The sequence below is a fragment of the Thamnophis sirtalis genome, unplaced genomic scaffold, assembly GCF_051295495.1.
Source record: "Thamnophis sirtalis isolate CommonGarterSnake01/CBP01778 unplaced genomic scaffold, rThaSir2_p1.2 scaffold_5, whole genome shotgun sequence".
Lineage (NCBI taxonomy): Eukaryota > Metazoa > Chordata > Lepidosauria > Squamata > Natricidae > Thamnophis > Thamnophis sirtalis.
Genome location: NW_028261385.1, coordinates 128078726 through 128104040, shown reverse-complemented (window position 1 = coordinate 128104040; position 25315 = coordinate 128078726). Strand labels below are relative to the sequence as shown.

The following is a 25315-nucleotide window of genomic DNA, read 5'->3' as shown; positions in this document are numbered from 1 at the left end:
ACTAAAAGCAAGTAATATTTTGCCTCAATATAATGTTCTCCAATGAAATATGAGTTTTAATGGATGGGGCTGAGAACAAATTAACTGAAAAACTTTTTGGCTTGTAACATGTCACAAAAAATCACCTTACTTTATCAAATATTTCATTGTCTATAAAATCTGAAAAGAGGAACAATCCTGGTCAGTGGTAGGATTGAAAAATTTTAGCAACTGGTTCTCTACCCCGTTGCTGGGTGGATGTGGCCATGGTGGGTGTGGCCTACTTGGCCTCCTGCACCACGGTGGTGGTGGGGGGATGTTTTTGCCCTCCCCAGCAGAGGTGGGTTCCTACCAGTTTGCACCTATTCGATAGAACTGGTTTGTCAAATGTACCAAACCGGTTAGAAGAGGTTCCACCAGTGGACCCGGAAAGCAGGCCACACCTACAGAAGAGGTTCCAAAAATTTTTGAAACCCACCACTGGTTATTGGATATGATTATTCTACACTATCATGCTCATATTTATAAAACTCAGTGCCTCTGTGAAAGGTAAGGATGACTACTGCATTTGTGGTGCAATCAGAACATTGCGTGTGTTGAAGTTGTTTTAACGCAAACCAAAGATGCCTTTAAAAAAAACAAGTTTACATCATATTCTTATGCATGCCAGTGCTGTGTGTGAGGTAATTTAAGGTGGTTCTGACAAGTGTCGTTGGCATCTTCATATCCGGTCACATGGGCAGCAAGCCTCTCCCACAAAGGAGGCCACACTCACAGAGTAGGTTCGAACAATTTTTGAAACCCACCACTGCTTCCCAGGTTTTGTTCAGGCCTCCGGGAGGGCGAAAACAGCCTCCCCCAGTCTCTGGAGGCCCTCCAGCAGCCAAAAACGGCTTATTTTTCGCCCTCCTAGAATCTCCGTGCGGGCCCTGCACTTACCTGGCTGACATCCAAAATGGGCCATGTGGAAACTCCTGGGAGGGGAGGGGCAGGGAGGGGTGGGCGGGGCCAGCCAGTCCTTGCAACTAGCAGTTTGGCAAACCAGATGTAAAATTAGCATCCGGTTCACCCAAACCAGTTGGAACCAGCTGAATCCCACCCCTGCTCCTGGTTCAGGGCAAGATTAGTACAAAGGCATCCTTGCAAATATTAAATTTGCAGACTCCAAAGGCTTCTGTGCTTGCCCTGAAGCTTAAGAATGCTATAATGGTACATTGCTGCTAGAAGATTTATTACAGCTTGCTGACAAAGATTAAGAATAACTGATCATCGGCTTAATCCAGCAAACCATTCTTACAACAACAATGGCCTATAAGTCTTTATCTAAAACCAGGATCCATTTTGATGGTTAATCACTGAAATAATATGCTAGACTGGGTTTTCCACTGCTAAAAATCTCCGAGCAAGTATAATTTCATAGCCCTGTCAGCACTTTTCTTCCAACGTCTGCTGTGTTTAATCAATACATGTCTTCCCTTCTCATGATTTTTTTCAGTAGCTGCTCAGTTGATTGGTGGGAAACAGCTAAGTAGGGGGAAAAAAACCCAGCTATAGCATCCAATATTTAGCTAAATGGTGAGCTTCCACCCAGCCTGGCTTTTCATACACATCAACTGTTTTCCAGCAATTATTGTGGAAATAAAAACTGGAAAAAAATGAAGACTCACTCATTTTGGGCTATAACTCTAGCTACCATCATAATGGTCAAAACTAACATGAGCTTAATGGGGGTGGGGATTAAGTGTGACTGTAAAAAAAAACCACATTGGGATGCTTGTGTGGCAATTCAAAATCTACTTCCAAGAGTGGTCCCCATTGTTGACTTTACAATTGGCCCCAAAATTTGGATGACCTTCAATAGCATCTGTGGAAGTTTGGGTACCTGTGACTGCACAGTCAAAGCTCTCCCTTCCCTTTGTACAGGGTATGATATCATGTAAGGGATGCAGTGGCTCAGTGGCTAAGATACTGAGCTTGTTGATCAGAAAGATCAGCAGTTTGGCAGCTCAAATCCCTAGTGCAGTGTAATGGAGTGAGCTCCCCTTACTTGTCCTGGCTTCTGCCAATCTAGCAGTTCGAAAGCATGTAAAAATGGAAATAGAAAAATAGGAACCACCTTTGGTGGGAAGGTAACAGCATTCCGTGCACCTTCGGCATTTAGTCATGCCAGCCACATGACCACGGAGATGTCTTCGGACAGCACTGGCTCTGCGGCTTTGAAACAGAGATGAGCATCATCCTCTAGAATCAGGAACGACTAGCACATTTGTGCAAGTGGAACCTTTACCGTTGTGATATCATGTACAGATACTGTATATATATGAAGTGACAAGACTTTACATGTCACAATTGCCCTCTGGATAGATTTTTTTATACCCACCTTGTGCAGACCTCAATAGACTCAGCTGAAATAGATAGACGCTTCTTGTTAAAACAATACATAAGTACTTTTCTAAAAAGGAAAGTATAGCATAGATATAAACCACAATTGAAACTGAAAGGATGAGATGTTGGAAAAAGATTTTGGAATGTTGTTGTCATGTACAATACTGTAGGTGTCTGTGAAATCACCAGAAGTCAAGTTCAACTTTATCTTATACTCAATTTGGGATGAAAAATTAATATTATGCTTTCAACTCTGGCAAATAGCAAATAATGATAGCATTTGTACTTTTATTTTCAATATTTTATAACAATAGAAAATCATTTAATTATATAAACAATTACTGCATTGAAATGTGTATTGAAATAATATATTATCATGTATTAAAACATTAACTTTAATTTAAAAAATCAACTTTAATTTGAATCTTTTTCAAATTAAAGTTGATTAATCTACCCTCAGATTTTCCTTTTAAGTCAATATCCCTGTATTTTGCAAGCTAAGTTATATAACATCGTGTAACATTTATCAGCTTTAGTACAAGTCAAATTCCATATATTTCTTTTAATTTATACTATCTGATGAAATTAGTACATGGCATGGAGCAAATTAGAATCTAAAGTTAAGTCTTCATCTCCATTTTCACCAAACTGAGTCAAATGTACCTGAATTCTCAACTTTCTTCTTGATCACTTAGAATGAGTTCATAGACCTTCAATGGTTCCCCAACAAAATTTGAGAATATCTACTTTAAAGTTTAAAAATCCAGCATAATTCTGATCATGCACATGTTATGGATTGAAAACCCCACAAACTGCAACCTTAGGAATAAGCACACATGCTGGTTAAAATGTGTATGGTAGCTATCTACTTTCTTGGATAGTTTAAACCAGTGGTGGGATTCAAAAATTTTCAGAACCTGCTAAATACCACTTCTGGTTTAAACAAATTCCTAACAGAAAGAATTTGTCTGAATCTCTCAAGTTTAGGCAAAGTTTTCCAATGCTCTTAAGCTTCAAAATGTACAGCATGTAAAAGCTACTGATTGGACCTAGATGGATTTTCAGTGAACATCCCTAAATAGCAAAATGTCTATTTAGATTCCCTAATTATAAAAGATAATGCGTTTTTGGAGCAAAACCTTTTCCCTGGAAAGAACATCCATATGTAATCCAGATAAAAAGAGTGTGGAAGTTTTTACAAATAGGCTTAAGTTACTGGCTAGATTTAAAAGACGTTATCATGAAGAGTTGTCATTGTCAACTATTCACCAGCCACTCTATGAATCCACACCTTCCATGCTCCTCTGTCTTGCAGTGCCTGCTTCAGTTCCACCATGATCATCCTAGTGTCATTCTTTTTAATGTCAAGCCAGTTGGTAGTAGTGCAGTCATGTCTCCTTTTTCCATTGATCACTCAAAGCATCAGAAGTGGTATACAACAGGTTCTGACCAGTTTTGGAGAACCGGTAGCGGAAATTTTGAGTAGTTCGGAGAACTGGTAAATACCACCTCTGACTGACCCCGCCTCCATCTATTCTCTGCCTCCCAAGTCCCAGCTGATCTGGAAGAAACAGAGATTTTACAGTATCCTTCCCCCTGCCATGCCCACCAAGCCACACCACACCCATCAAGCCACACCTAGAGAACCAGTAGTAAAAAAATTTGAATCCCACCACTGCAAAGCATGCTTGACTTTTTGAGTGAGCCCACTCTCATCACATGGCCAAAGTATGGTTGTCTTTCTTATAAATCCAACCTGAGTACGTCAAGAAGGCTAATACAGTTTGAGTAATTTCAGTTTTATTTAGTTAAACTTCTATTGACAGGAGAACCTCTTAAACTAGGAATGAGGAACTTTTTTGTGACTGTTAATTTTTTTTAAATGACTTTTCCAGGGCGTGGTAATGGTGTCATGAGTGAGCTGAGCTTCTCCATTGGCTTTTAAAAATTAGTTATTTTAAAATTAAAAAAAATATATTTCTGGGGAACATTTAAAAAAAATCAAACAAGTCATTCCTTTTGTTTCTTGTACTTCCAAAATCTAATGGGCTGACACTGAATTATTTTGGCAGCTGGATCTGTTGAAGTTTCATAATATCGCTCTTCCCAGAGGCTAGAATCCTTCCGGTTATAATTTTGATTTAGTTACATAATCTTTAGTGAGCTCTTTGATTTAAATGTAAAGATGTACACCCCCACTTTAAAAAAATCACTTTTTTCCCCTTCTCTGGCTGGTGTGATGATTCAGTATGGCTCATTAAAAATGGATTTAAAGGATGGACTTTAGAATTGTTCTTGATGAATTCTTCTTGATGAATGTTTCAGTACTGCCAGCATGCCTGTAATCAATATATTCTGATTCTAGGCAATCAATTTATGAGTTGCCTGTTGTTAAATGAATTGTCTATAGTATGAATTTCAATAAAACATACAACAAAACATACAAATGTACAGTTATTTTCTCAAAGAAGTATTATCCTTCTTACGTCCTTCCTTTAAAAAAAGCAGTTTAACACAGGGTTTATTTATTTATCAAAGAATAGCTTCTACACCATTGCAAACACTAAGAAAAATTACTGAAAAGAAGAAAGAAATATACTAAAATGACAGCTTAGGGAGTAACTCATATTTTAATATTCTGGGATCTAATCAAGTCTCCTAACAACCATTGCCTGAAATGCTCTAATATGGGTCACAAGAAAGAAATGATGGGAAAACTGTGTCCTGGAAAAGCAAAACAAACAGAGTAGAGGGTGCTGTCATGCCCCTGTCGGAGCATGAATCTGAATCGGAGCCAGAGCTGGAGCCAATGGAGATCGAGGGGGCTTTAGAGGAATGTGGGGAGGAGCAGGTTGAGGTAGCCCAGGGCCTTTCAGGATTTGGACCTCTTGTAGGCAGGGAGGAATGGAGGCAGGATGACCAAGAGAGGGTAAGCAGTGAACATGAGGAGCGACAGAACTCAGGCAATGAGCAAGGACCACTCCCTTCTGATCTCTGAGCACAGAGAGTGGAGAGAAGGCGGGAACAGTGCAAGCTGATCCGATGACTCGGGAGGACAGCATTCCACTCCTCTTCACAAGGCACACCTGGGGACTGAGCTTTAAGGAGACACTGTGAGGAGAGGCATTTGTCAGGAACAAATGCTGATTTCATGGAGTGTTGTGTGCCGTTGCCAATGTTTGGAGTTTCCTGGACTTCTTGCTTTATTTCTTGCTTCCTGGATTAATTGCCTTGTTCCTTTGCTTCCTGAAACCCATTGCTGTGTTCTTTTACTTTCTATTATCAACTGTGTTGCCTCTGTGCCTTGCCCTGGATTATCACAGGTGCTAGTTATTCAACAGGTGCAGCCTCCTACAGCCAAAATGGAAATGAAATTATTCCTGGGAATTGTAGAGCACTGGAGGTGGTTTGTACTTCATTTTTCCACCAAAAACCTCATCAACTTAATTAAGAAAAGCGAATCTAACAAAGTTTGGTGGGTTTGTGAATATATTTGAATGTACATTCTACATGGTGACATGTTCATTTCAAAACTTGGAATATAAATATCTGAGATCCATTAGCAAATACAGCTTTCTCTGTGCACAGTCTCCTTGGATCTGTTTGATGCACAGATCTTTTTGGAAAGGTTTAACCTAAGAGAGGAAAGCAGGAGGTGTACAGCATATGATGTGGATGAGAGTGGCATCTTCTGGCAGCAGACAGAAGCTCAAAAGAGTCTAGCCACAGTAGCTTATGTAATCAAATGAGTTTTTCTTTGCTGGAAATACTACACAAGTAAAGAGCTTCCAATAAATAACTTGAAAAGCAGATTCAATTTTTAACTCATAGCTCAAAATCTGAATGTTTCAACAGGTTGCCTCCTTCGATCCAAATTAGTTTTGTATTTTATACAGTGGGGCTTGATCAAAAGCCTTTCTGTTTAAGCATTCTTCTGTGTCTCCAGAGAGGATGGAATGAAAATAGTTTAGAAATTAAATGAGTCGATTTTCATGACAGATAGAATCACACCACGGAGGTTAATCTAAGGGAGATTGTAATCAATAACAAACTGCAGGGGGTGTAAGGCTGATCTGTTTTGCTCAGGAGATTTGCAACCCAGCTGTATCGGTGCCTGATATTAAGAGGCAACTGGAGGAACGGTTGCTGTAAGTTCCAAACTGTGAAACCCCTGAAGGATCATTCAGCCTGACCATCTTGTTGTCATGGTGACAAAGGACCATGACTTATTTTAGGTTAGTGTATGCCACTAATCAGGACTGAACGGACAGCTCAATCTAAGAGTTTAGCAGCACAGAAGACTTGCAGATTGCATTAGGACCCAGTGACAAACTTTTGTGCCTTGCCATATTTTGTAAACATAGGCCTTGGCTGCATGCTATGGTTGTATCCCAGACAGGCTGCCCAAGTGCTTTCTCCAAAGGCCAGGAGTAACTTCATAAAGCCAGGATTCCCAACTCCCGGGCTATGTTCATACCTTGTTAGGAACCGGGCTGCACAGTGGAGGTGAGTGGTGGGTGAGCCGGTAAAGCTCCACCTCAGATCATCAGGCATTAGATTCTTACAGCAGTGGTGGGTTCCTCTCCACGTTGCTACCGGCACGGTGCTCACAGGGCCATGCATCCTTTCATGCATACACACTGCACATGCGCACTCCCACGCCCCTGTGACCCCCAGCTGCTTGTTGGAGCGTGCACAATTGGCCGGTTGCTTTAAAAACTTATATAGAATGTGGGTGGGTGGGCGGGCCAAATGAGTGACCGTACCAGTACGCTGTCAGCTGCTCCCGGCTACTACTGGTATGGCTGTACTGGCCGGAACTCACCACTGATAAGTGTGTGAACCCTACTGTAAACTGCCCATGCAAGGGATCTAAGTTTCACATTCTTTACACACACAAACACACACACACACACACACACACACACACGGTTCCAAGTAATACCACCAACACAGGGGTAGGTTGCTGCTGGTTTTACTACCGGTTCACAACCCATGTGCATGCACTGTTCACCATAAATTGTTCTTTGCACAATTTACAGTGAACTGAGCATGTGGAGTCACTAAAATCCAAAATGGCAGCGGCCGAATGGCAGTGAGGGAACTGGTTCGGGGGCGTGGCAGGCCTGGGTTGTTGCTGGTTCTGCGACCCAGGCCTGAATTCCACTACCAGTTTGGCCGAACTGGGGTGAACTGGCAGCAACCTACCTCTGCCCCAACAGAAATAAAATTCCAAGGCAGGCATCTTCCTCAAAGTACCATTTTATTAGAGATGTTATATTGGCACAACTGGGAAAACCTGAAACTGAAAGGCCTCTGGATTTTCCCCAGTGAAAGGAAAGTCAAAGTCCCTTTCGCTGCACCCACATGTCCACCACATGGCCCAATCAAGTCATCGTTCCAACTGGAGTTGTTTCCCAGCCACGCATCTCCAGGTGCAGGCTGAACATCCTTGACTCCCAGGGAAAAGAATGTCGTTATGGCTACATATCTCACCCTGTCTCCATGGAACCCTCTTTCTGTTTCCCAAAACATGCCCATCCACCAAGTGTGGCAGCCCTGAAGATCCAAAGTAAAAGATGGCCTGCAGAGTGCGAGCACACAGACACATCAAGTCTGTGGGAAAATTGTCTTCCACAAAGCCAGTCCATGGTGCCAATAAGGTTATGGGGCACTGCTCTAAAGCATCTCCATGTGGAACAGGGCCGCCTTCTTTGGGAATGGCAACAGTAGCCAATCAATATGGGTTAAATCCAGGGGTGGGTTCCTGCCAGTTCTAACCTCTTCTATAGAAGAGGTTCCACAAATCTACAGTGCCGTTTAGAACCGGTTCCAGCTCCCTCCCCCTGCCGGTCCGCACATCATCAAGATGAAGAGTGAGAGGAGGAATTCTGGGAGTTGAAGTCCACAAGTCTTAAAGCTGTCAAATTTGAACACCCCTGGGGTTTTTTTCTAAAGGTTTGGGGGTGCAAGGGTTTTGTAACTTTACAGCTTTAAGTCTTGCGTGCTTCAAATGCCAGAGTTTCTGAGTCAACATTTTGGTTGCTAAGCAAGAGCATTGTTAAGGAGTTTCACCATATTTTACAAGTTGGCCACGCCCACCCAGTCACATGACTGCCAAGCCATTCCTACTCAGTCACATGGCTGGCAAGCCACTCCCACAAAGCAGGCCACATCTACAGAAGAGGTTCTAAAAATTTTTGAAACCCATCACTGGTTAAATCCCAGCTTATATTTATTCAGGAGCAGAGAAGGAAATGAGTTGGTTTACTGCCATTTTCAGATAAATCTGCAGGTTGCACTGCAATGGAAGTTTCTCCCTCACAGCTCTCTCTAATCTGATTGCCTACGGGAAGTAAACTGAAAGCATCACCTTCTGCGACACTGATCGAATGATGCTGAACCTGATCACATTATTTTCCTTTTAATTCCCAACCATATCTGAATGCAATTATGTCTTCATCAGAACCTTGCATTAGATAAAAAAGACACCCTCTCTTTTATGTTTGAATTTAAAGGTAGTCCCCAATTTATGACCATGATTGAGGCCAACATTTCTGTTGTTAGGTGAGATATTTGTTGTATGAGTTTCACTCCATTTTACGACCTTTCTTGCCACAGTTGTTAAGTAACCATTCAAAGTTTCAATGGCACTGAAAAAAAGTGACTTATGACCATTTTTCACTCTTATGACCATTGCAGCATCCCCATGATCAAAATTCAGATGTTTGGCCACTGATTCATACTTATGGCGATTGGAGTGTCCTGGCATTATGGGATCACCTTTTATGCCCTTCTGTCAAGCAAAATCAGTTGGGAAGCCAGATTCACTTAACAGCCATCTTACTAGCTTAACAACTGCAGTGATTCACTTAACAACTGTGGCAAGAAAGGTTGTAAAACAGGGCAAAATTCACAACAACTGTCTTGCTTAGAAATAGAAATGTTGTGGTCATAAATTGAGGATTACCTGTATGTGGCTAATTTCCCATTATCATATGTATTAACTGACTGACTGACTGGTGTGGTGGCCTAGAGGTGGAGCTCTCGCCCCACAGTCAGGAGGCTGTGAATTCAATCCTAGGTAGAGGCAGATATTTCTCTCGCTGGGCACGATGAGAATATATCTGCTGAATATAACTCTGCATTGGCGATAGGAAAGGCATCTGGCCAGCAAACACTCAGCTCCATTCAATTGGCCAGACTCCACCCCGCAAGGGGTTATGGGGTCATTAAAAGAAGATGACATGTATTAACTGATTGAAATGTTAATCATTTGATTGTATAATATGCCATTAATACTTCTATAGATTCCAATGAAAAGCATTGTTCAGGTAACCAAGGCCAACATCTGCTGGATGCAGGTGTCCAAATACAAGCAACAGGTGGCTGTTTAACCACAACTGAATCTTGTTAAGGGGAGCCCATCACTTATCTGGGTAATTAGAGTAATTACTATTATTTAGGATAGAAGAGGTATCGATTTCTGTGGGTTCCATTTTCTCCTTAAGATTTATTTTACCAGCCCAAACTGATTTTATTTTATTGCTATAGCTTTCAAACTGAATTTTAAAAATAGTAGAGTTATATTTCCTTGTAGACAGTACAGTTACTACCAAATGCTTATGTGGAATAAAACATTATATAATATACAGTGGTGGGTTCCGGATTCTGTTCCAACCAGTACGGTTGGAACGGCCCGGGAGTTACCCACATGCAACGCCAATAGCATAAAGCACTGGTAAGGAGTGCGGGCGGGCGGGTGGACCCTTCGGAGCACCGGAACGGAACGGTATCCTGTGCTCCGGGCAGGATCCAGTACGCCCGTACTGGGGCGTACCGCCTGCAACCCACCACTAATAATATACTATATGGTGAAAATGAAAAATCTAAAGAAAAGACTTATTACAACTTATAACTGAAAACAAAAAACAAAAACAAAAAAACCCTGGAAAGACAGACAAAACAGAAAGATAAAAGATTTATCTGTTCAGGTCAATTCTATTAAGTTTAAAAAAAAAACCTTCAAATTTGAAAATTTTAATACTATTCTACGATTTCATTAAAAAGTCATTCCAGAAAAGTTGCCCGTGTGGCTCACCTGCTATATCTCCTTTTATTACTTTTAAACTTTTAAGCTAAACAAGCTATAAGGTTAAACTCTAACAATATTTTCATTTTTTCCCCATGGACTAATTTTAATGGACTAATTTTATATTTTTCCTGGGAATCTGTTAATTCCACATCTAGCTGGCAAGAAATCCCATAATTCCTTCTACTAGCAGCATGTGGCAATTTTTATGTTGCTTTCTTTTTATATTCTTGAGGTTTAAGTTATACCATTTTTATCTAAGTTTATACATTTAGTGGCTAAACTGCATTTTGGATATTTTGGGGTGTTTGGGGAGGGATTTTGTCAAAAATTGAGAGTCAGATACAAATTTTCTGGATCAGATCTGTCTGAGATACTTCTTTTACTTTAATAAAGTCTGGCTTACTATTACAGAAATAAACTTGAGTTTTTCCCAGGGGAAAAAAAAGCCCTTTTGCTTGACAGATTTATTTTTAATGATTCTTTTTATGTAGAAAAGAAGTCAAGCAAATCACAGATTTTGATATCAAAACAACCTTGTAATCCAAGAGGCATCAAATTAAAAGTTGAGATGTGGGGGAGGACTTTGGAGAGTGGAAGGTAATGGTGACAGGTGTTATAAACAAGTAGTTGTTGGAAGATTACTAAAACTAGTTTCCAGTTTAGTTTGCACTAAATGGTTTGCCTTTTTCTGGGGCATTTTTATTCACAATCAAATCACTACCCCTGGGATTTCTTGCTGGTCTCCCATCTTAGTACAAACCTGTTCTGACCCTGCTTAGCTTTTCCTGAAATCAGACAAGGTCAACTAGGAATTGAAACGTGTCAACAAAGGAAACCAAACAGTGGAAAGCATCTGATGGAGGATAATCTATCTATATCTCTACCAGGATAAAAGTAATATTTACTGAACTTGAGCAATTGTCAAAGCCTGTAGTGAAATTTTCTATGTGCATTACATCTGTGTAAGGGTGCTTTTGTTTTTTTCTGCCCTTGAATCAATTTTTGACTCCCAGTGACTCCCTGCATTCATCCCTGAAGTTTTCTTGGCAAGGTTGTTCAGAAGTGATTTGCCAATGCCTCCTTCCCAGGTCTGCTGTCAGCGTTCCAAGTATTATGTAGAATTAAATCAGAGTCCAAGGCAAAACGATCCTTAAAGTTCCAATTTAATAAATCATACATCTTAGCACATCTGTGGAATCCCAATTCTGGAAGTTACATCGGATTCCCACCCAGTTGAAAGTTCATGATCTTGTCCCCACACCCACAAATCCATCACATGGTCCAATCTTCTTCTTCCACGCTGTCATCTCCACCCAGCTGCTTCCGGTCAGGTGCAGAGGTGCGGAGACAAAAGATGACCTTGGGCTTCTAAAAAAGAATGACAACACCACATTCCACCATTCTACTCCTTTCTATTCCCCCCTCCCAACTACTACACTAATGAAACATCATAATGAAATAAGAGAGAGTGTGGCAGGCCAAAGATCCTAAAAGGGATATAACTGCAGGCCTGACATCTACATTCTTTCAAAAAACAGGAAGACATGGTTTTGCCAGCAGGCCAGAGACCCCAGGGTACTACGGAGCCCACCAAGTGGTTGATCCAATTGTTGTCGTCACGGGTATCATTATGCTTTGTCAACAATGAAAGACAGCTTTTGACTATACAGGTAGTCCTCATCTAGTGACTTCTTGTTCAGCAACCATTCGAAGTTACAGCAGTGCTCAACAAGAAGATTTATGGCTGGTCCTTGAAGTTGTGGCTGTCGTAGTGTCCCCACAATCACAGGATCATAATTGGGGCACTTGGCAACTGGCACACAGTTACAATGGTCACAGCTTCCCACAGTCACATCATCACCACTTGTGGTCTTCACTGCCAGCTTCCAGTAAGTCAAGTCAACAAGGAAACCAGCCATCACCTGATGTTGTGCTTAATGACTGCACATGATTCCTAAAAAAAGAGCCGAGGTGGCGCAGTGGTTAAATGCAGCACTGCAGGCTACTTCAGCTGACTGCAGTTCTGCAGTTCGGCTATTCAAATCTCACCGGCTCAGGGTTGACTCAGCCTTCCATCCTTCCGAGGTGGGTAAAATGAGGACCCGGATTGTTGTTGGGGGCAATATGCTGACTCTATAAACCGCTTAGAAAGGGCTGAAAGCCCTATGAAGTGGTATATAAGTCTAACTGCTATTGCTATTGCTATTAACAACCACAACCTGAACTGTCATTCTACACTGACGCATTTAATTTTGTTGTACAAGGTGCAATGACAATAAAGCTAACTAACAGAGTGACTGGCCCAAGGTCCTCAGTTGGTTTTGTGCCTAAGGTGGGATTAGAATTCATGGTGTCCTACTTTTCTAGCCTGTTGCCTCAACCACTATACCAGACTGACCTTTACATGTGAGGTTATTTCTTTGTGTGTATGCCACTTCTTTTTAGCGAATTAAATTATGTATGTTTTTTCTTTCATTATTTGAAAGTCAATGTGGCTTGTTTCTCATGCTTGAGCTTCTTCGGCTTCAGCTGAGTGAGCGTGTCATACGCTTCCAAGTCCTGCCCTTCGACCACTGTCAATCTTCCCAAGCTGAAGCAGGAAACATGCTCAGACAAGCTAATTCCACTTTATTGCAGGTAGTCCTCGGCTTACGACCACAGTTGAGCTCAAACTTTTTGTTGCTAAAAGCGAAATGTATGTTAAGTGGGTTTTAGCCCCATTATACAGCCTTTCTTGCCACCGTGGTTAAGTGAATCACTGCAGTTTTTAAATTAGTAACATGGTTGTTAAGTGAAGCTGGCTTCCCCATCGATGTTGCTTGGCAGAAGGTCGCAAAAGGCGATCACATGACCCCAGGACACTTTACCCGTCATAAATATGAATCAGTTGCCAAGCCTCTGAATATTGATCATGTGACCATGGGGATGCTGCAAGAGTTGTAAGTGTGAAAAGTGAGCATACATCACTTTTTTCAGTGCTGTTGTAACTTCGAATGAACTGTTGTAAGTTGAGGACTACCTGTATAAGGCCACATTAACAGAATCTTGTATGTCTCCTGCCCTCTCTTTTACCACCTGATAAATTAGAGAGGTTCCTTGCTGAATTTCTTTCTCTGCCCATAATGCAGCTCTGGGCTATGCTCTCTCTTATCCACTCCATTCCCTGGGCAGCATCTCTTTCTCCTGTCTCCCAAGGCCACTCCCACACTCCGTTACAACCACTTCCCTTTGCAAAGCATTTGGAAGTAAGTCAATGGGGCAATTTCAAGTAGCTGCATACAGTTAGTCCTCAATGTATGACCACAACTGAGTGCAACATTTCCATGGCTTAAGCAAGGCAGTTGTTAAGTGAGTTTTGCTGCATTTTATGACCTTTTTTTCTGCAGTTGTAAGCGAATCACTGCAGTTGTTATTAATATGGTTGTTAAATGAATCTGACTTTCCCATTGACTTTGCTTTTACGGTGCAAAAGGGGCTCACATGATCCCAGGACCCAGCAACTATCATAAACATATGTGACCACGGGGACGCTGCAACAGTCATAAGTTTGAAAAATGTTCACAAGTCACTTTTTTTTCAGTGCCCTTGCAACTTAGAATGATAAATAAATGAATAGGTGTAAACTGAGCACTACCTGTAATGCATTGCAGCCTTAGAATTTTCTTACCAAGTTTTGCTATGGGTGTGTTTTGTCGAAAACCAGAAATAAGTGTTGATTTTCAGGGGAAAAATGTGTTTCTTTTTTTGACGTTCCATGGCATTCTTAGGAGTCTTGATTCCAATGACGAAGCCAATAAGTGGCATAAACAAGTTGTAAACTACATATAGTCCACAAACAAATGAAAACTAACATGATTTGAAAGAGCAAGGCAGTTTGATGGCTGTATTATATATTATATATTATATTATATTACATTATCACACATTTGCTTAATATAGATTAGGGAATGGATTGCATTTCCTTATGGCCCAGTTGCCTCTGTGGAAGGGACAGGATTTCCAGATGAGTAGCTAGATAAATATATCCAGAGTGATCCAAATAGAAGCAAACCATTTATATGAGATAATGCAATAAAAATAATGCATCAAATACCTGGGATAAATAGAGGAAAATAATAAGCTTAGGTTTTTCCTCTCTTCTTTTCTTACTAAATGTTTTCTTCTTATGTTTTAAGAACACAAAATATTCTCAGTGGAGATATACTTAGTTTAGATTGCGAGATTTGATTATCAATAAAACAAAGATAAAGTTATTATGTCATATTGGTTTTGTTCATCAGACTGGTTTTAATATCTTCAAATAAGCAGAATAGCATCAAGAAACAATTTAGAGACTTGATTGTATTTAAAAATCTTATAATGTGTAACTCAGATCATCTGTTGCATCATATTTATAAACTGCTGGTCAAGTTATGACTCAGAAATCAAAACAAATTGTATGATTAAATGGATGCAGAATTTAGATGCAGAAGATATAAAACAATGATATTTTCAGTGAATAGTATTAAATTTACTCCAAATTGACTAATAGAGAAAATTGGTATTTTTACTGTTATATATTATTGCAATCATAATTGCTAAAATGGGCAAAACATTCTCTAAAAATTGCAGCAAATGTTTTGGCCCAATTAGATAATTTTTTTCACATTTGGTTCCAATAATATAGAATTCAACAATTTTGGAAGATTATTAATGCCAGAATGGAAAATTGGAATCTCCATTTCAACCTGTGAGGTTTTATTAAACTTTATTAAAGTATATCTTTCCTCAAAGTATGCCAGATTAGCTTTAAATATGCCAACTGCTGCAAGATCCCATATATCTTTTATTGGGAAGAATGTTTACTAGAAAAATAACTCACCAAGCTGTGGGAATGTAACCAGAATAATCCGAATAACCACATATTTTAAAAATAAACCTGACACAGAATTTAATTTCATGATAATTCTGTCATTTGAGTAGTTGATTCTACATGTTCTATGCTAGGATCTGCCAGATACATAAGAGTTGCCTTTCTCTCAAACACTGAAACCAGCACAAATGTTTCAGTCAGTGCATGAATTTGAACCATATTTAAAATCTGAATATCTTTATGTATTAATTGAATGATTATGTGCCATCAATTCTTGACTTTAAGTAAAGACAAATCACAGCAACGGAATCTCTTTTCCAGGGCTTTTATGCTTGTTCTACCAAGGCCTAATCTGTGGCCTATTTGTTCATTGTTCCTTTATTGTTGTCTTAAAAGGCAAAAGCTACCTACCACTTTGATATCTTCATTATCAGCGTTAAGGATGTTCTAGCAGTTATCATTAATTTAGTTAAGTTTTAGAGCCTCTCCCCCCACTAAATTCCTTAAATTTTTATTAACAGTTCTTGCAGACCATTTGCATTTTCAACTATTACAGTAGTATCATCGGCATAGTTAGTACAGGTTATTGATATTTCTTCACCAGTTTTAAAACCATGCTTATCATCTTCCAATCCAACTTCCCTTAATATACATTCAGCATATTGGTTGAATAAATAAAGGGAGAGTATACAGCTTTGGCACGCTTCTCTGCCAATCAGGAACCAGTCTGTTTCATTGTGTTCTGTCAGCTTCCTGACCCGTATAAAGGTTTTGCATAAGGACAATGAGATACTCTGGGATTTGCATTTTTGTGACCACTTGACATGATTGACAGAACTGAAGACCTTTCTAAAACAATGAAGCACATATTGACTTCTAAATATTATTTTTTTGGCTTTCTCAGTTATCCTGCATGCACCAGCAATAATGTCTCATGTTCCTCATCCTTTTCCAGTGACAGCTTGAATATCTAGCATCTCTTTTTCCTATGTAGGACTCTTATTTGCATTGGATAATCCTAAACATTATTTTGCTAGCATGTGAACTTAAGGATCCTGGATGATAGTTGCACACTCTGTTAAATCCTCCTCCTCCACCTCCAATGTAGATTGACTTCTTCTAATCTGTTGACCACTATGTTGTTCTACCTATTTGCTGGCATACTTTAGTTAGGACCTAACTATTTTATTTTGTTTGACATATTTCTGTGGATATTCCATTAACTTAATGCATAAAGTACATGTTTTAATAATGTAGGATTTCTAAATTAGAATAGGCATTGAGCAATTTATATATAATTTATTGTAGCTCATACTATAATTTAACTCCATGGTCTACTGAGCACAGTTCCTGATGTTTATGCTTAATAGTTTATATATTAAAGCAATATAATATTTTCTATTTTATACACACACACACAAGAGAGAGAGTGAGTGAGAGAGAGAGAGAGAGAGTGAGTGAGAGAGAGAGAGTCAACCAACGAACAATATGCTGCAAAAAATCCTCTATGATACTTATAAATCTCATGTATTCAATTGTAATTTGCTTTTATTCTCCCATTCTTTGTTCTTTTGTTTATATATTTACTTTGAAATATCTAAGAATATTTTAAAAGCCTAAGTTACTGTTATGCAAGAAATTGCCGGATTATTCCAAAGTAATGGGGATTGAATTCACAATGACTGTTAAGTACGGTATGCTTGGTATCCCCATATCATTGAAGCAAATACTTAACCAGTTTTCACCAATTTGATATCTTTGGTAACTCCTCTATATGAGAATCCTGCTGGTCAAACTCATCCAGATTTGCTTGCATGCCTTCCAGATAATGCCCTATACTAATGACCAGTTAAAAAAAAGTTATTTAAGGGTTCAGAGGAGGCCAATTTGGGAACATTGATTTGCTCCAACAATTTGTAGAATTCAAAAAACAAAAGCTCTTAATTCATGCTCTAAGAACCATTGTTATCGGTTATAAATGGATAGTCCAGAACTGAGCTCTAAAGATTCAATACCTTCCTTGAATTCCCCAGCAACTGAAGAGCATATGATTCTACAGTTCTGAGGTGTCACTGAGGCACTTCCAACCTCTACTGCTGGGAGTAGCACATCACCATTACTTCATGTTGCATTGCTGATCATTTTCATCTAGTAGTGCAAGTGTTTACAGAGGAGATTTTAAAAAATCCTTCTTTCTCCATTTTGACCATACTTGACTTTATAAAGCTGTATAACATCACTTCTCTTTTATACCTCAATTCCATAAAGTTAATACCTTAAGCGTTTCCCCCTTTATTCAGAAGGAAACTATTTGATCTCTCCATTATTGTTTACTGTGATGACACGGGACAAGGCACGAAGGTCACACGGCCAGCTGAGAGTTCAAACTCCCTTTTAATGCTCTGAATTTCCCCCAAACACTCCCACATTCTTGAAAAGTCCTAGGAAAAACACACACGCACACACACACCAGCCTCTGGCTGCACCCAGTCCAGCAAAACAAGGGAACAGGGGAATGAGTTAGCAATAGCAATAGCAGTTAGACTTATATACCGCTTCATAGGGCTTTCAGCCCTCTCTAAGTGGTTTACAGAGTCAGCATATCGCCCCCACAGTCTGGGTCCTCATTTCACCCACCTTGGAAGGATGGAAGGCTGAGTCAACCTTGAGCCGGTGAGATTTGAACCGCTGAACTGCAGATAGCAGTCAGCTGAAGTGGCCTGCAGTACTGCATTCTAACCACTGCGCCACCTCGGCTCTTCCCTCCCCCGCCCTAATCTAGACAAGTTCACAAACCAAGGAACAAACAATGAGTCCACATCGTCAGGAACAAGGCACTAATTCCATGAAGTCAGAAAGAAGCAAGTCCTGCAAATATCTGTACCGGCACACCAAACTCTACTAATTCAGCATTTATTCCTGACAAACATCTCTTCTCACAGTGTCTCCTTAAATCTCAGTCCCCAGGTGTGCCTTGTGAAGAGGGGCAGTCTGCTCTCCTCCCGAATCGTCAGGTCAGCCTGTGCTGTTCCTGCTTTCTCTCCATTCTCCATGCTCTAGGATCAGGAGGGGGCGGTCCTTGCTCATTGCCTGAGCTCTGTTGCGCCTCATGTCCACTGCTTGCCCTCTCTCAGTCATCCTACCTCAGTTCCTCCCTGCTAACAAGCTGTCCCAATCCCTGGGCTGCCTCAGTCTGCTCTTTCCACATTCCCCCAAAGCCAATAAAGCTGCCCCCCTCGATCTCCATTGGCTCCAGTTCTGGCTCATCCGCCTTCACAGATTCAGGCTCTGATGGGGGCATGACAAGTTATCAACTTTTCTTCACTTTTTCCAACAGGCCTTCAAGTGCAGAATATTCCCCCCCCCCCTAATCTAGACAATTTATGCGTGGCCGGGGAATGAAATTGGGCATACATGTGCATGTAAAGGTCTCTCCACACCCTAACACTCTGTACATGAAGCTGCTAAAATATAATTTAGTTCCCCAATCAGCTGCACTCCAGATGTATGGACAATTCCTTTGTCCAGCCTGACTGGGGAAGCCTGAGAGAGGCAGACAAACTTAAGGGGAGCCAGAGGAGGAAAAGAAGGTTGGAATGAAGGAAGAGGATCCATACCGTCTTTCCTTTTGTTGTTGTTTCATTCTCTGAGGTAGCGTCTTTCCAGGCATTAAAGGAATTTATTCTGCAAAGTAAATGTAGAAAAGGTATTCAGGTATGACTGTGTGCAGCCATAATTCCAGGATCAGAACGAAATGCAAACATTGGTGTAAGCCATTAGTGTTTCCCTTACAACTAATTCCCACAACACTGTGTTGGAAGAAATGTCCTTCTGGGTTCAGTTCCAAGTGGGGAAAAAGACACTGGAAACATGGAGGCTGCTTGGAAAGATGGTTTAATGGTGGACAGGATCACATGGCTTGGAGCTCCTGAACAGAAAAGGGGGAATCACATGCTTCCAGGTGTGATCTTTCCAGAAAAGTGAGTGAGAGACTGAAAGTTCCTGGTTTTCTGCCCACTCTGGCGTTTGATTTTGATCTTGTATTCTGATTGGTTGTCAGATTCACATGGGGCAATGCTCTAGGCTATGAGTCCACATTTGGTTGAGTATTACTTCTTCCCAGGGGCCCTGTGGTGAGATGAGTAAAGGGCTAATACTATCATGCCTTAATACCATCACCCTGAAGCTGAAGGGGGAGATCTTTGTTATGTAGAATAGACTGACACAGGCTTTTAAATAGCCCATTGAAAAAGGTGTGGGCTATTAAGAGTGAGTCTGTTTCCTGCCTAAAAACATGTTTCTCCATTTCTTATCCAGGGAAATATAATATTCTTCCTTTTCAATATTTCCCAGGATATTTCATTTTTCTAGGAGAGGGGTGGGTTTTAACTTCCTACAACTGTCAAACTATTTACTAAGGCTGTATTACTGTTATTCTTCTAATCCTTCCTATTACCTATCTCCTTTTCTACTTATGACTATAACCTTGTTGCTTTTATCTTTACGATTTATATTGTTTATTTAGTTTCCTGGTATGATTTTGATAGCTTATTTAGTATCCTAGGACCATCACTAAGTGTTGTATCTTATGATTTATGATGAATGTATTTTTATGATGACTATGATCATTATTTATCACTTATAGCTTTTATGTACACTTATGCACCAAAGATTAATTCCTTGTATGTCCAATCACACTTGGCCAATAAAGAATTCTATTCTAATTAATTGTATGATTAATAATTAGTATTAATTTATCTCTTTCCCATATTTTTAATATTAGAAGTGATTGTTAAGGAAGGAAAAAGGGTATAGCTGCCAAATGCCTTTTGATCTATAATGTCACTGACCTCATTTACAGAAAAAAGGACACTTCTGTACCATCAGTATTTGTAGTCTGCATAAAACAGGAAAGGAAAAATAGAAAGTAGGCATAGTGAATTCAGAAAATGGGCATATTCAGATAAATGTTCTTTGTAAGCTGCATCCATTCCTTTTTAAAAGCTGGTTCATTCCATTGCCTTTCCCCCTTTTTATCCAGGTAATTGTCAGTTGTCCTGTGAGGTTTTATTTTATCAGAAGAAATATAAAATAGTATTTAGCAAAATAACAGAATCATAGAATGGAAGATGTGAAAAGTCGGCAGGTAGGCGATTTGCTTGTTACAAGAATTCAAAATAAAGCATCCCAATTAACATACTGCAATTTCCCTTCCTTATTTTGCTGTAGACTACAAAGGCCAATAGATGGTGCTATTGCTGTATTTAAGTATTTTAATGAACAGGCTTGAACTCTTGTTTTAAATTACAGAATGTGTACTCAGGAAAAGCCACAACTAAAGTATTATGTGCTTTCTGGCCACATTTAGGCACAAATGTATTATAAAGTTGAAAACAGTATTGCAGAACTAGCTTTGTTTGCAATATTTGCATTTCCAAAGACAGCCGTAACAATAAATGGGTGAAAATCCTAAGGGGAAAACAACTCAAGAAGTGTGGGAAACTGAAAAATATGAGCATAAAAACTTAGTACAGGCACAATTCCACTAAAAAAGAAAAACAAGAAATCCAAGAAGAAACCAGGATGATTGCACAAAGATCTCTCTGATAAGCTGAAAGACAAAAAAGGATAAGTAGAAAAAAATGGAAATAAATAAACAAACATAACTAAACCAGATCATCAGCAGATAGCCCAAATCTGCAAAGATGAAGTCAGGAAAGCAAAGGCTTGGAATGAACAAAGACTTGCAACAAAAATCAAATATAATTTTTTAAAAGTGAAGTATTAATACCATTTCATAAATCCTTAATAAGACAACATAGCTGCATCCAGTTTTGATCACCACATTACAAAAAAGATGCTGAGACTTCGGAAAAAGTGCAAAGAAGAGCAACTAAGATTATTAAAGGCCTGGAGACTAAATATATATGAAGAATGGTTGCGGGAATTGGGTATGGTTAGTCTAGAGAAAAGAAGGACTGGAGTGGCATGATAGCAGAATTCCAGTATTTGAGGGGCTGCCACAAAGAAGAGGGGCTCAACTATTTTCCAAAGCACCAGAAGGCAAGACAACAAACAATGGATGGAAATTAATCAAGGGGAGAAACAACATGGAATTAGGAAGACATTTCCCGAGAACAATTAAACAGTGAAACAACTTACCTTCAGAAGTGGTAGGTGCTTCATCACTTGAGGTTTTTAAGAAAAGACTGGATAGCCACATGTCTGAAATGGTAAAAGGTTTCCTGCTTGAGCAAAGAGTTGGATTAGAAGACCTCCAAGATCTCTTCCAGCTCTATTCCAATTGATCGATTGAACAGCAGTGAATATATTATGCCATTTGAATGGTGAACAAATATATTATAGATAAACTTTTGTAGATTTAATTCTACTTCTTCAGATAGACAAAGTGCTTCATTGATATTGCACATAGGTCTTCCATTAATAAGAATGTTGGGAGAAAAACAATGGTAAGTATTAAATTTAAGACATAAAAATGGCAACTTCATATATTGTGACAGCCATGATCTTTCCAGTTGAAATATATGGCTATGTAGGTTGACTTGACCCATGAGAAAGGCTGAATGACAAAAAAAAAAATACTGCAGGAAAAGGTTGAGAATACAGATAGTTCTTGACTTACAACTAATCATTGACCATTTGAAGTTATGATGCCACTGAAAAAAGTGGCTTATGACTGTTTTTCACACAATCATTGCAACATCCTCATGGTCACATGATCAAAATTCAGACAGTTGGCGTGTATTTATGATGGTTGCCGGATTCCAGGGTCATGGGATCACCTTTTGAGGACTTCTGACAAGGAAAGTCAATGGGGAAGCCAGATCCACTTAATGAACACTTAACAGCTGTCTTGCTTTACAACAGAAAATTTGGGCTCAAATGTGCTTGTAAGTCAATGACTACCTGTACCCTGGAAACCAGACTGCTCACTGGAAGCATGAAAAATGAAATTAGAGTTTAGCTATTTGAAACATAACACCAAGGCAAGAGTCATTGGAGCAGACCTAAATCCTTGGAAAAATTGAAAACAATTTAAAAGGAGGCCAACAAATGTGGCTAGATTCAATCACTGATGGTCCCTGCACGAGTTTACAAGAACTCAAAGCACAATTACAATCCCAGTAAACTGTTGTGTGCATTACTAGGAACCAGCAACAAGTTAAGTTCTGAACAAAAATTATGAAATCTGGACTGCCAAAATTTTTAGAGACACGATGGCAGTAAGGGATTTTCTTGCTGCTCTCTGGTGGTTCAGATTTTTGCAGCCCAGATTTGGCTAGCTTATTTATAAGAATATACACATATTTATTGGTGTGACTTATGCTTCTACAAGGGAGGCATACAGGTGTTTGGTGACCTAATCATGATAATCTCTATGGGAACTTCCTCCTGTTCATTATCATCATTTTAGAGGTCATAATATCAAAGAAAATTATGCATTGTTTTGTAAATAGTTATTTATGAAATAAAGAAGTTCTGGTACTCCTACTAACAAGACATAAGATTTAGATTTGCATTCACTGTTATTTAATGCCAGAACCTGTAGAATCCTAATAGATACTGAATATCAACAAAAAAAGACTGCACCTTGGCTTAATGACGATTTCAATAGCCATTTAGTAGCAATTCTTAGATATTGACAATCTTAAGGTTTTACAGTAAGATTCCTACCACCCCAAGTCAAGGACGCAAAGGGCAAGCTAGACCACAATCTAAGAGAACTCACAGCCCCTGCAAAATGTTATGTTATGTTATGTTGTTATGTTGATTTTATTTATATGCCGCCCTTTTCCCCCGAAGGGGACTCAGGGCGGCTCACAAGTCAACCAGGAAAGGGGGATACAAACAAAAATTTAAAACGACACAAAACAATGCATAATTTAAAATACACAACAGTCATACCAATTCGAGACAGGGGCAACAGTTCTTTAGCCCCAGGCCTGTCGGAACAGCCAGGTTTTAAGGGCTTTGCAGAAGGCCTGGAGGGTGGTGAGGGTTCGAATCTCCACGGGGAGTTCGTTCCAGAACAGAACGAACGAATCATCATCCAGAACAGAAATGGCTGTACAGATTTTTAAAAGGTTATATATAAATACCAATTCCGATCATAAGCCATTTTAAAATTGCTCTCCTTCCTGCAATTCACTGCTAAAGAATTCTTTGATCTTGACTTTGCCCAATAAATCTAAGCTGGAATGTTGGTATGGTATCTTAAAAGGGAAACCTTAATTTAGCAATGTCTCTCCTCCCCTCTCCTCTCCCTTTCTTGTGAAATTAACTTCGACTGGTTCTTTACGACTAGTCTGGATGCCACTCACTTGCATGGGGAACTGCAACCTTTCAACCAGTCTTTCTGGGAAACTGCAACTTTTCAACCAATCTTGGCCTTCAGCCTAGCAGGCTATTATGAAAAATCTAAATACAAGGCTGCCAGATCTCATGAGCACCCCTGGCCTTCTCTACAGAGAAAATGAGTTAGGAATGCTGTTTGCTACTCTAGCTGGGACAATGATTCAATCTGCCCACAGGGCTGGGTCTCACTTTTACAGGTTTCACAAGAGTGGGTGTTTTTCTAATGACATAAATGCATGCCATGCACCTCCCCTCCAGAAGATTTCTCTGCAAGCTAGTAAGCAAAGGAGCAAGAAGCACAATTCTGCCTGGTGTAATGGGACTTCACCTCTTTCAGCTGTTTCTCCTAGTAACAGATTTAACTCTTGCTTCAACCCTTTCCTGTATCTTTTATATGCTTGTCTGCTTTTGCCTTGCGAGTATCATCGGCTTTGTCTTCTTCCTGTCCTCCTATGGAGTCATTCGGGAAATGAAGAGAAACCGGAAGGGGAAAATCAACCATGATCTTAGTTTCTAAGAGTGCAGTTGGAAGGGAAGCTCCTGAGAAAACTACACAAGGCAGGGTTCAGTGTGTTGGCAATGTACCATTCCCTGGGAAAAGAATTTGGTCCTCTCCTGAAGGAGGAATGGTCTTCAAACACCAAGGTGGAACAACAACTTCTGGCTGAGGGCGGTACAGAATCTGATTGAGAGACAGCCTCCTGAAAGGTATTTCTTAGAGCAGTTTCAACTGTTTGTTACCCAAGATCTGTTTGTCCCCATGGACTGTTAACAGGCTAGCATTGGTTGCAACTAAATTGTGCCTTGGCTTCTCCAGTTCCAATTATCCTTGTGGTTTTTTTTTTTAACCTCTTTCTTATTTTGGAGTTTGCATTCTCAGTGTAACCTTTGAGCAAATTTCAGATGGAATGGATCAATTGTCTCAATCCACTGAGAATTCTCCAGACATCAGCTCAAAATAAAGAAAAGGCATTTGGAGTAGCCTGGAAAATGTAGCTAAATTTATGTTAATTTTATCTTCATGTTATGACATCTGTAGTGAATTATGTCATTACCATCTATTTAAGTCATTATGCAAATGGCTTAAGTTAATGCAAAAGATAGACGCTTGTATTTAATGGACAACTGGGAATAATGGACACCCTGTTCTCCAAATTAGTCTCTTAAGTTGAAATTTTACTGTATTATGTTTCCATGGACATTATCTTAGAGACATTAACTATGCTACTATGTTTTGAAGGCTCTATTTTATCTGTGTTACTTATTTCATAATATTGGTTGCGTGCTACCCTATATGAAATATTACAAGATGCATTTTCCCTCCTCCCCGTTCTATATAAATTTATAATTTATTGCATACTGTGTTCATAATTATATATTACATTATCATTTAATTGTCAATCATTAGTAACTAATAATAATTTGAGTGGTCCTTAGTGCTCTCTGCGCTTGGTTCTTTTCTTGCAGACATTTCATTACCCAAACTAGGAAACATCAGCAGCATCTCTGATGTTATTACCTAGTGTGGTAATGAAATGTCTGTAAGAAAACAAGCAAGCAAGGACCTCTCATTTCAACTCTAATTTACAAGCATTATCTTGTATTGGTAATAACTTATTGCATGCTAT

At 39.6% G+C, this 25315-nt stretch overlaps 1 long non-coding RNA gene across 1 annotated transcript; it reads right to left on the bottom strand.

Annotated features, from left to right (window-relative positions):
• Window positions 1–11605: 11605 nt before the first annotated feature.
• LOC148045639 (uncharacterized) lies at window positions 11606–23810 on the bottom strand. The gene is made up of 4 exons (XR_015696808.1): window positions 23654–23810; window positions 21474–21536; window positions 18929–18995; window positions 11606–11827 (listed from the first exon to the last, which is right to left on the bottom strand). It is a non-coding gene; the product is annotated as an uncharacterized LOC148045639 (long non-coding RNA).
• Between the last annotated feature and the right edge of the window lie 1505 nt (window positions 23811–25315).